We start from the raw sequence: 12,136 nt of genomic DNA, 5'->3' as shown, positions 1-12,136 counted from the left end.
AATATTGAAGAAAATACCTCAAGTGTTTGGCAATGCTCTATTGGCAGAATATTAGTATGTAATTTTGCATTGCTATTCGTATGAGATATAGATGTGGGAGGGGGGCTGGGAAGTGCTGGGTAGAGAAGGGCTGGTCCCTGGCTAGGGCTCCAACCCCAGGCCTGTGTCCACGGACCTAGGTGAGAACAGGCATTTCTGTTTTCTTATGCCTAAATGTTGCATTTTCCAAGACCACCCTGGCCCACCACACCCCCATCCTGGGCCTATAAAAACCCCTGAGACCCTAGCAGGCAGAGAGATACAAGCCGCTGGACTTTGTGAGGAACACACTGACAGAAGAGTGGCTGGACATGTAGAGGAGTGGAAGAGCACACCGACAGGCACCAGCACACGCCAGCAGGCCATCGATTGGCAGAATGACGTGGATGCTGCGGGGAATCTGGCCAGGGCAGGCAGAGGACAGTCTGACCTCTGAGCTGCCTGACTCCAGAGGAAAACCATCTTCCCACTCCATCTCCCTTCTGGCTCCCCTCCCATCTGCTCAGAGAACATCCACCATTCAGTAAAACCTTGCGCCCATTCTCCAAACCCATGTGTGATCCAGTTTTTCTGGTAAACCAAGGCAAGAACGTGAGATGCAGGGAGGCTTCTGTCCTTGGGATAAGGCAGAGGATCTAATTGAGCTGATAAACACAAGCCGCCTATAGACAGCAAAACTAAAAGTGCATACTGTAACACACGCCCACCGGGCTTTTGCTGTAAACATTCACTCCTAGACCCTGCTGTGTGGTTGGAGCCCTGCCCATCTGCATGCTCCCCCTAGAGGTTTGAGCAGTGGGGCACTGAAGAAGCGAGCCACTCCACCTGTCACACACCCTGTGAGGGGGACAAGGAAACTTTTCCCATTTCAATATGTGACGCTGGGAAAATTGATAATTGCCTTGAGTGAATTTCCTCATTTCTAAAATGTTTCCTCATTTCTAAAATGGAAATTTCTGTGCCTTCCTGGTGCATATCCTAAAACTATAAGGTGTAGTGGAAAAAAGATAAAATTGGGAAGCCAGAGTGCTTAGGTTTCAGCTTTGGCAAGAGCCACTATCCACCAACTGACCTTAGGGAAGTCATTTCCCCAGTCAGCCTCTTTGTTTTCTCAACTTTAAAACAAAAGGAGTGGGCCAAATAATCTAATCTCTTAGGTTCTATCTAGCACTAACATTCTCTAGTCTAGAATCACCTATGATACCAGAAGTGCTAAAACTCTTTCCCAGATTGCATATTATATTCAGGACAGAGCGGGGCCTAGAACTAAGGTCTTTTAGTACTTGAGTTTACAAGGATTTTGTTCTGTCTAATGAGGTGTTCCCAGATAACCTGAACTCCTGAAAAATTCCTCCTCAATAAGTCAACCTTAATGATCAAACACTGAAAGCATGAGGTCTCTGCATGAGTAAAAGAAATTACTTTTTTAGGTAAATCTGGAAGGGAGATGCTATCTCCCAAGAACCAGCTGTCAAGAAATATTTCAAATATTTACTAATTCTAATGGGTTGGAAATGCCCCAACAACATTTGTCCTGGTGTCATTTTCTTAGTTCCAGTCCCAACAGCAATCAAGACATGCAGGGGAATGTGGCAACAATGAAAATAAGGAATTAATCAATCTTTCTTTCTCCAACTCTTCTTAATGGAGGAGCAGTACGATCAAGGATGTGGCAGAAGAAAGACCTGAGATATAATATATGCTCTATGTTTTATGCTCATTTTATTAAAACAGTAATGGAAATCGAGTTATTTAAAAAAATAAAAACATACATTTCCTTTGAGCTTAGATAGCTTTTATTTTTCATTCAAATCACTTGAAACAAAATCCATGTCTATATTCATCTTATATATGAACAATAAATCAATTGCTTTTTATTGACTGTTCCTCCCCACTTTGCCATGGTAATGGTTAGTTTCTGCACAGTCGATCAGATCAACCAGGCTATTGATTTGATTTGGTCTTTGAAATGGTCCCTGAATTAGGTAACTTTACGTATTTTGTCTTTTGAATGAAAATCATACTTACCTAGTGTTTCTTTAAAATGTGGTCTGTATATTACCTGCATCAAAATAATCAGTAATGGTTGTTATAAATGGAGATCCTAAGGCCTTCCTCCTACTCCTTCTAAATCAGAATCCCTAAAGGTGGAGATTCGCAAATTCAGTCAACAAGTTCCCCAAGTGATTCTTCTGAAGGTCACCTGTGGAGGTCACCAATGTCCTAACTACCAAACTGATGCCATCTTTACAGTCTTCATCCTACTCAAACTTATTGCAGTATTTGACCCTATGGATTACTTCATTCTTGAAACTTTCTTCCCGATTTCAGGAAGATGCTAAAGTCTCCTTCTCCCTCCAACTCACTTCTCCTTATTTGTTTTCCATTATCATTACTTCCTTCGGCTGGTTCTCAAAATGTAGGATACATTGGTTGACCATCCCACTGAGACAGCATCTGAAAGAGAAAGGTGGCTCCCAAAGCAAAACCAGGGCACTGTTGAGAATGAAAAGGAGAATAGATGTTACATAGGTAACAATAAAACTTGTTCACTACAAATCTGTGCATTTTGAGATCCTTAAGGTCAAGAACCACTCCTCATTAATATCTGAATCTTCAACCCTTAGCGTAGGGACTAATACATAGGAGGCTTTCATTCAATCCCTGGTGAATTAATGAATGAATAAATTAAATAAATAAATTCCACAACACTAATTTTGGGATTACTAAGCATTAACTTTGCTATTTAAATAGCCTCTTAGTCTCAGTCTTTCTAAACCATCTTCAGAAAAATCTTCAAAAAACTAGATATTAATCAATTTTGATCTTTCGGTTAGAATCGTTAAATGGATTCAGATATAAATGTATGCCCTTGGAATTCAAGTACTTCTTTTATGTGTTCCCAGACTACTTTCTTTCAGCACCAGCCTCTAATTCTGTCACAATACCTTATACTACAGGCAAATCATGCCATTCTTCCTTCTAGAAATACTTTACACGTCCTTGCATCTAAATATTTTTCTATGTAAACCCCTCAAACATAAGTGATTTTCTCAAATTCATCTTTGACAGAAAAACAATCTTACTCATCTTTCAAATTTTATTTTAGATGCTACATTCTATGATCAACAGTTATTTATCAAGTTCCTTCTAAGAAGCAGTCACTGAGTTTGGTATTGCAAATAAAAACAAAGACTTGTCTGTTGACTTCATGGCTCTGGAGTTTAGAAATCACTTTATTAGGCAAACCTTCTCCCCCAGGTTTTCATGTCAGCATGTAGTACCTCTGGGTGATGTTTAATACATCCTAACCTGTATTAATGCAGCAACTAGAATGTCTCCTATTCCTATGACAAGGGTGTAAGCTTTTTAATGGCACAGGCCAAGTGTCATATAGTTTGCTAGCTCTCAGTATTTTCATAGGAGCTGCTCAATAAAACCTTGATGCATTTGATTTGACTTAATCTATTCCAATCCCTTTAGCTGAGAGATGAAGAAAGTGAAGTCCAGAGAGCTTAAAGAAACTACTCAAGGTCAATTAGCTAGTTAGTAGCAGAGACAGAGTTAATGCTTTTATTTCTTGAAATGCTCTCATTCAAGTTTAAAAATTAATGTGCGAGAGGAGACCTACTTGTCCCTTTCACATTGTATGTTTTTTGCTAAATCCCTGTCACCTTCATGTTTGTAGACAAATTGTTATTTTAGGTTAGTCCAAGCTAATTCCTTTTCTTTATTTCCATGTTTTTCTATGGAATTTCTTCAGTCCTGTCACACAGTATTTCTTGCAGTATGCATTGAGATTACATGGAGCATTCCAGCTGCAGCCACATCATGATTTTGTATACAGAATGATAATAATGTCTATACATTCCCAGCCTCCTTTCTGATCATGTCCAAGTAATTGCTGGTCTTTTGGCCGTAATATCAGCCTGTGGAGCAAATATTGCAGAGAATGAATGCAAGGTCCCAACAACCCTGTTACACATTGTAACTAATAGTGAATCCATCATCATGTAGGTATCATGTGTATTTATTTTTCTTTCTTTGAATGCGTTTCCTGTACAAGCTCACATGGAAATTCATGGGCTAGATATCTACTCAGTCTCACAGCCTGTAATTTACTCACATCAGCTTGGTGTATTACTACGTGGAATGGTTTAGCTCCACCTGCCTTCATTGTGTGCCATTTTCAAAATAATTTCTTAAAAATAATATTAGATACATTCCCAAATTAACATCCTGGAGGTTTCTCTGTTATTGATATAACATACAGGAAAAGCATTTTTAAAAATCTACCTTTTGTTTCTTGTATAAGGTACTTTATATGTCTTATACGAGTATATATACGGTATAAGTGCAAGGTACTGGCTTACAGACAAGCTGTCTTCCCTTGTTCATTCTATGCTTAATAAGCTCTAAAACATCTAGAAAATTGACAAAAGTGTCAAGGATTTTTGCAAAAGTACGCCCATTGGCTTTCCATGTTCGTATATTTACCAAGTTTGTCAAACAGCTCCAGTAGATAAATGAGAGGTGATTTTCTTTTCCAGAACCACAATAGGTAATGTTTACTTTTGCCTTCAGTGGACTTTTCCCATACTACAGAATCTTCCAGCTACTTAAAATAGGAATTACACAAGGTGTCCTGGAGTGCCCTAAAAAGTGTCTGGAGCAGTGCCTGCATTGTAGTCTTTTCCTTCCCCTGTGAAACTCAAGTTACTTATGATAGGTGCCTTTGGTGCCAGGAGGGACAGGAGACCTAAGGATTGTGGTCTGGTTCTGATTCTGCCACTTGTTGGACTGATGAGTCACTTCTCTTTTCTCCATTTGCTCAGTTGTAAACTCAAATATTTGCAATAAATTGTCTCAACGACTTTCTCTAGCTTTATTTTTTCAAGGATTCTAAAAATCTATTTTGGTTCACAGTTTCACATTCACTATTCATCTTTCAAAACATTTGGTAGTCTGAGGTCTTTACCTTGTCTGGCTCATCAGTTAATGCTGCAACATCCAGTACATTTTTTAAGATTTCATTGTGTGCCTTTTATGTCTCTACAAAAAAAAAAGAAAATGAATTGGCCTGTGACTGCCTTTTTGAGCAAAAATCAAGGTGAACAAATCTCTCTTAATCTCTGAATGCATTTTTAATGCTCTGTTTTCTTTTTTATTCTTTTCTGTTTGTATTTTTTGTTTCAATTTTTGTTTTCTTTTTTGCTCTCTCCTTTCTTCTCTTTTTTTTTTTTTTTGTGGTAGGAACTATAATTGGTTTCAAATAGCCTCTCCATTGTTTCGTGCTATTTATATTTATACTCACAGAATTAGAAAACATTTTGGAGAGACACTATGTTATAACAGAGAGAACATCAAACTTTTTTTTTTTTGAGACGGAGTCTCGCTCTGTCGCCCAGGCTGTAGTGCGGTGGCGCGATCTCGGCCCACTGCAAGCTCCGCCTCCCGGGTTCACGCCATTCTCCTGCCTCAGCCTCCCGAGCAGCTGGGACTACAGGCGCCCGCCGCCACGCCCGGCTAATTTTTTGTATTTTTTTTTTTTTTTTTAGTAGAGACGGGGTTTCACAGTGTTAGCCACGATGGTCTCAATCTCCTGACCTCATGATCTGCCCGCCTCGGCCTCCCAAAGTGCTGGAATTACAGGTGTGAGCCACCGCGCCTGGCCCAAATTTTTTATTAAAAAGTCTTAATTATGTGATCTTAGGAAAACTACTTAACTTCTCTTATTCTCCATATGCAAAACAAAGATTATAATAAAAATAGTAAACACTTTTCTGAAGACTAAACAAGAGATACTATAAAGCACACTGCAAACTTTTCTACCTAAATGCTATTTGTTATTATTATTACACAATCCCCTAAACTTTTCATTGGCTTAGCTCTCCCTTGCAAGCTGGTGCTTGAATTCAGTTTTGAATTCTAGTTTGCACCCCACATGTTGCATTTTTAAAAGGATAGCCAGAGCAAGCCTTCCTATTTCCACGTGGGCCATCTTTCCCTTTTAAAAACACAATGCCTGTGCTCTGACAAAGGCCTTTTTCCTATGATAGCCATTTGGCAGGGGTTTTGTCTGAGTGCCTGTTGAAGCAGAACGTGTGATTTACTGTTGGTTGCGAAGGTGAAAGATTTTGACAAGTGGAGAAATGGAGAAAGTCTGAGCTTTGTTCATTAACATGCAATCTACTTTGTATGTGTGTACGGGGTGGGAGACAAAGTAGGGAGGGTTAGACATATGAGTTATATACTTGAAGCCTAATTTGGTTATGGAAACAGATCTGTGTCTGGCAGAAACACATGGCACCCTAGTCCTCAGGCCATCAGTGTTTGGGAAGCTTGATTCATTTAATTGGTAAATCATCTGTCTTGCATTGTTCTCCACCAGTATTATCTGTGAGGCAGCTGCCCACCTTGGCTAATTTAAATATGATTTAGCAGGATAGCCTCCTGTCCCTCCTGCCAGGACATTCAGAGCACCAAATTAATGTTGATTGGCATTTCCCACCCAGGATTGGTGATTCATAGATAAGATTTTGTTGCTGATCTATGGCAGGAAGAGTTAGACAGGATATCTTTATTGCTCCCTTTTCATTGAAGAGGGTTTGGCCCATTCCCCATTTGCTAATTTTCTTTATTTGTCTGCAAGATCCATTGTGTAAGCAGCTGTCATGCAGGTGGGGACTCCTCAAAGCATTCTGGGAAAATGTCCACCATTCCAGGCTGTTCTCCTGTTTGTCTTTCTGTTTTCAAAAAGGGCAACTAATCCTCTAAGTGACTGGGGAAATTATCGTTTCACCTTTTGGGAAACCTGATGAGAAGGTGATTTATTTGATTCAGTCAGCATACTTCCAGATATCACCTTTTATGTGTAAAACATTGTGCTAGATGCTGTGGGTGACAGATATGTGAATCACAAACTATGCATTTAGGAAATCAGTTTAGATATGTCTGCAGATAACCATCTACTCTTGGAAATAATCAAGAAAATTTTAGTGATATTTGTGCCTAAATATTCATCTAGTTTTCTTGCATAGATTCCAATCCTTAAGCCACTTCTCTTTTCTGTAATTTTCCCTAGAAGCTATTTTAATTTTCTTCCCTCTTTCCCTTTTTCTTCCTAGCTTTTAAAGTTATTGTTTTAAAAAGTTAAATATAAAAAATTACATATGATACAATAACACTTATGTGCTTACCCCTAAAATATTTTTCACATTTGATTAAGAAATTTATTTTTAAAAGAATATGTCACTGCTAAAATTAAAGTTTTCTCAGTTCTCCTTTGTCTTCCAATGTCCTTCCTTTCTTTACAGAAGTTAACACTATCATGAACTTGACAGTGAATGTGATAGTGATGTGTATGTATCAAATCCATATTTTTAACCTTAACTGCATGTGAATCTATTCATAAAAAATATACAGCATCATACTGAATTTTTAATTTATAAAATTTATATCATACAGTAAACATCATATTGAAATTTGCTTTTTCTCTCAATATGATGATGAGCAGATCTATGTCATTTTATATAGATGGATAGATAGGTATAATCTACCTTATCTCTTTTAATTACTGAATAATATGTCCCATACCACTTTATTTATCCTTTATTTGCCTAATGGATATTTTGTTTTCTACTTTTTGTTTTGTTTTGTTTCTGCTATAACCAACAATGTTTCAGTGACTATCTTTGAAGATAGCTTCTTTTGCGTATGAGGAAGAATTTGTCTGGGGTATATACTTAAAAGTAGAATTACCAGGTCATAGGTTATACAAATATACAATTTTACTAGATATTTCCAAACTGTACTTCAAAACAGTTGTGCCAATTTATATTTTTACCAGCAGCGTTTCAGAGTTATCATTTTTCCTTTTCCCTGCCAAAGCTTGATACCTCTGACATGAATATCTTTGCCGACCTAATGGGGTTAAAGAGTATCTTGTCAGTATTTGAATTCTGATTAAAGGTAGGTGGGACTTTTTAAATATTTATCTTCTCTTTGGGCTTCATCTTCTATGAATTTCCTTTTTGTATCTTTCATTCATTTTCCCATTTGTCTTTTTCTAAATTGATTTGTAAAGGTATTATATTTTGAATATTAATGTTTTGCTTGCTATATATGCTGTAAATGTTTTCTCTTAGGCTGTGGTATAACTTAATTTTGTTTATGGTATCTTTTGTTCCACAGAAATTTTACATTTTGAAGACTTCTATTTTATTATTGTAGTTAAGAATGCTTTCTTATTTCAAGCTTTTGCTATTTATTCTTATATTGTCTTCTAATACTTTAAAAGTTTTTTTGACATTTAATTCATATAGACATTTGGAGTTTGTTTTTGAGTTTGGTTGAAATGAAACTCTAATTTGATTTTATTTTTTATATGAAAAGACAAGTGTTTCAACATCATTTCGATCCCAACTGATTTTATATATCTTCTCTAATCGTATATCAAGGTCTCAGATATGCTTAGATCTCTTTCTAAACTCCTAATTGTATTGCATTGACTTTTTTTCCCCATCACTACACCTATACCATATTATCTGAATTTCTAGATCTTTATCAAAATATTTGGTATCTTTTAGGATAAATTTAAAATAGCAATTTTGCCTTTATGAGTGTTCCACTATTCTTTTCATTTTACCTTAAAAATTTTTATGACAATTAATTTTCACTATCAAGTCTTTGCTTTTACAAATGCTAAGGAGCTGCAGTACCTCTGCTTCAGAATCTTTGTTCTCAAATGGGTCACATACCTTTGACTCTTCTTTGTGTTGATATAAATCCTCTGCATTCTTGCTCTTACCTTTTTTGTCAGCCAAAATGGCCAATGCAATCTTTTTACCAGAGCCTGAATCTTTGTGTCTTGGATTCTAACCACCAACTCAAAAAATCATTTTGCTATTTTTCCCAAGACATATGGAGACAACCATGGGTTGGCAATAATTCCCGGATTTTCTCAACAAACATATTCTCTGAGTTCTCAAAGCATGACTTGTTGCAATGATATTGCCTAATACAAAACCAAAACAAAATCAAGCATACAAACAGTACGAGTACTAAGAGAAGCTGATATAGAGATGAAAATGAGAAGTAAAGATCTGTGAGAACTCGCAGGAAGGTGAATTATATTTGGCTGGAGCAGTTGAGGGAATCTTCAGAAATATAATGATATTTTAGTTGAAACTTTGAAAATAGGCAAGATTTTCAGACAAAGAAGTGGAAAACAGCATTCCTGATGTAGGGAAATCAAGAGTAAAGCTGTGTTAATAGGATGTAAAAATGGGATTCTGTCAAGTATGGCTCAAGAGCAAAGAGAAGTTCTAGACCACATATGTGGGATTTGCATAGAAGCTGTCCAAGAATCAGTTTCATGGAAAAAATAACAACATATTTTTATTATCTGTACATTCAGTCTATAAAAGAGATTGGAGAGGCCCAAAGAAATTGAAAAGGATTTTTATAGAGAGAGAATTTGTTGAAATGCCATGAGCTTCTCTCCCCCACCATCACTCCACTCATATACACATAATGGAATAGATGTGGGAGAGTACTTACCCCTCATCTAAAGACAAGTGAGAAGGACTTCAAAGTTGTGTTAATCATGAAGTTTTAATTTTTGCATTTTTATCTTTGACATCTTGTGGTCTTGCTAACTCTGGATGGACTGTCTTTCCCAGGGCTAGCTAATTCCTAGAGGTAGCAAACATTTCAATTAGGACCATGCCTTGCATATGCAAACCCACCAAGCTAGAGCCCATGCCCTCAAGTGTTTTCTTTATCAGACTCTTATCTTCTGGGGCACTACTCCCCTGCCCTAATCATGCCTGAGCCAGACAACTACGACCTCTCCACACCAGCCTGCTGAAATCATTTAAACTAGTTAATCCTAAATCTACTTACCCTTCTTAATGGCTCTTTCCTGCAGAAACCACAGTAAAGCTCTTGGACACTTCTCCACTTCGTTCCCTCTGCCTCTGACAGACCCTAGTGTTTCCCTGTGGCCCTGCCTGGCCTACTGTGCCTCCTGTGTCTGGCGATCTGTGAGTATGACAAACTTCTTCCTTCATCATTTCCATGTCTGCATGTCTTACCATACTAATGAAAATAAATCCTGTGTGCTCTTAAGACAGAAGATTATTTGTTGAGTTTGGTATGGAGAATGGGTCCATAATGGATTGAATTCTAAAAGAATTCAGTAGGGCCTGTGAATTCTAAAGGATAAGTAGAATTCCTGTTGGGAAGTAACTGTGGCATTAAGGTCTTCTAAGAAGCAGATGCCAAGATGGGCTCAAATGTGCAAGATATTTGTGGAAGAACCACCTATGAAGGACAAAGGAACAGAGAACAAGAGCCTTCCCCCATGTCTAATACCTGTGAAAGGAGAGAGAGAAGGAGGAATTCAGTAGGAAGAGTCTGAGGCTGCTGCTTAGTTCTGAGAAAGTCTCAGCGAGGCTGATGGAGAGCCCTTGAGCTGAGGTTGTTCATTAGACAAATCCTGCATCAGGTAGTACTGGTTGTTTTCTAGTAACCCAGCCATGCTCAGTCTTTATGCAGGAGTTGTCCCGACCCGCAGGACAGTCGAACGGGCCCTGGAAGGGGGAGTGGGAATGGAGGAGACAAGAAAACACGAGAAATGGAGACAAGACAAATAGCCTGATCAAGTCTCGTTTATTGAATGCAGGGTCATGCCTTATATAGGCTGGCAGAGGAAGAGGTTGGGCCAGGGCGGTGGGGAGGGGCGGGGGGCAGGTCTTCTCAAATTACAATCGCGCATGCGCCGTGGGTTTGTACTTTTCCCGGGCGGGATCGAGCCTGCGCCCTAGGCTGCATATCTTCCTGGGCGGGAAAATGTTTGCCCGCGCGCGGGAAAGGTTGGCGCGCGCGGGAACAGTTTAGGCGTGCCCGGGAAAAACTTAGGCGCGCGCGGGAAAAGCTTTGGGCGCGCGCGGGAACAGTTTTGGGCGCGCGTGGTAACAGTTTAGGCGCGCGCGGGAAGGGTTTATAATAAAGAACCCGGAAATGTGCCGTCTTGTCTCCGCTTTGCGGAGATCAAGCAACAGAGGTCGGCTAATTCCGGGCCTCATGGCTCCGGACAGGTCCCCCTTTTTTATATATAATTACAGCTAGAAGATTGTCCCTCGGGAACTGCGCCTGTCTTAGGTTGGAGTAATGCATCTCATCACTGGTACCCGTCATGGGATTAGGCAGTAGCTTATGACGGCCCTCCTGTCTTAGGTTAGTGAGAGATGATGCTCTCTTACCCGTCATTGGCTGTCCAGTTCAGCGCATAGGGAAGGTGGTCATAATGGGTGTGAGTATGAACCACCGCGATCTTCTTGTTCTAGGCGATTATAATGGACCTGTATAGGCTTCACTTGGATAGCCTCGACTTGTTGCTTAATGAATGTCATGAGCTTATTGAAGACCAAAGGTCCTACAGAGAGTAAGAGCAATAGGCAAAGCAGGGGGCCCAGGAATGGCATAAGGTAGGGAAGGAGTCCATGGAACCCAATCCAAAACGGGTTATCGGTTATTTCTTTTCGTCGTTTTTCTAGGTCTTCTTGTAGACGCCTGATTTTATCCCTGACGATCCCGGATTTGTTGGCATAGAAACAGCACTTCTCCTGTAAAGCCAAGCAGATGCCTCCCTGTTCTGCAGTTAGTAAATCTAGGCCTCTTCTATTTTGGAGCACTACTTCTGCCAGAGAATCTACCTGATCTTGTAAATCTTGTATAGTACTTGAAATGGCCTGCATATCTGAGATCAATTGGCGAGACAATTTGGTGTATTGAGTAACAGAAACCCCTAGGCCTGTAGCCCCAGTTGCTACGGCAGTAGTTATGCCTAATCCTGCAAGTAAGGGGATAAATTGTATTGCCCTTTTGTTTCTTCCTAAAAAGTGATCTATAGCTGGGATAGGTACAGGTTCATCTCCAGGGATAATGTCTATGTCTGGCAAAAGTGTGGCTAAGACACAGCGTGCTGTCCAGTTAGTAGGTAAATAGGTATAAGCCCTATTATTGCCACATATAAAAACCGAGCTGTTTGGGGCACACAGCGATTAGGAAATATTTACTATGGTGGAACAAT

At 39.2% G+C, this 12,136-nt stretch overlaps 1 long non-coding RNA gene across 1 annotated transcript; it reads right to left on the bottom strand.

Moving 5' to 3' along the window:
* Positions 1-1,860: 1,860 nt before the first annotated feature.
* On the bottom strand, positions 1,861-10,210 carry LOC117075440. Its single transcript, XR_004434002.1, has 4 exons — positions 10,137-10,210; positions 9,601-9,735; positions 5,018-5,091; positions 1,861-2,535 (listed from the first exon to the last, which is right to left on the bottom strand). It is a non-coding gene; the product is annotated as an uncharacterized LOC117075440 (long non-coding RNA).
* Positions 10,211-12,136: the final 1,926 nt, after the last annotated feature.

This window comes from Trachypithecus francoisi, unplaced genomic scaffold, assembly GCF_009764315.1.
Source record: "Trachypithecus francoisi isolate TF-2019V2 unplaced genomic scaffold, Tfra_2.0 Lachesis_group5, whole genome shotgun sequence".
NCBI classification, from domain to species: Eukaryota; Metazoa; Chordata; class Mammalia; order Primates; family Cercopithecidae; genus Trachypithecus; species Trachypithecus francoisi.
Note: the sequence above shows the minus strand (reverse complement) of the source record. Positions and strands in the feature narration are given on the sequence as shown.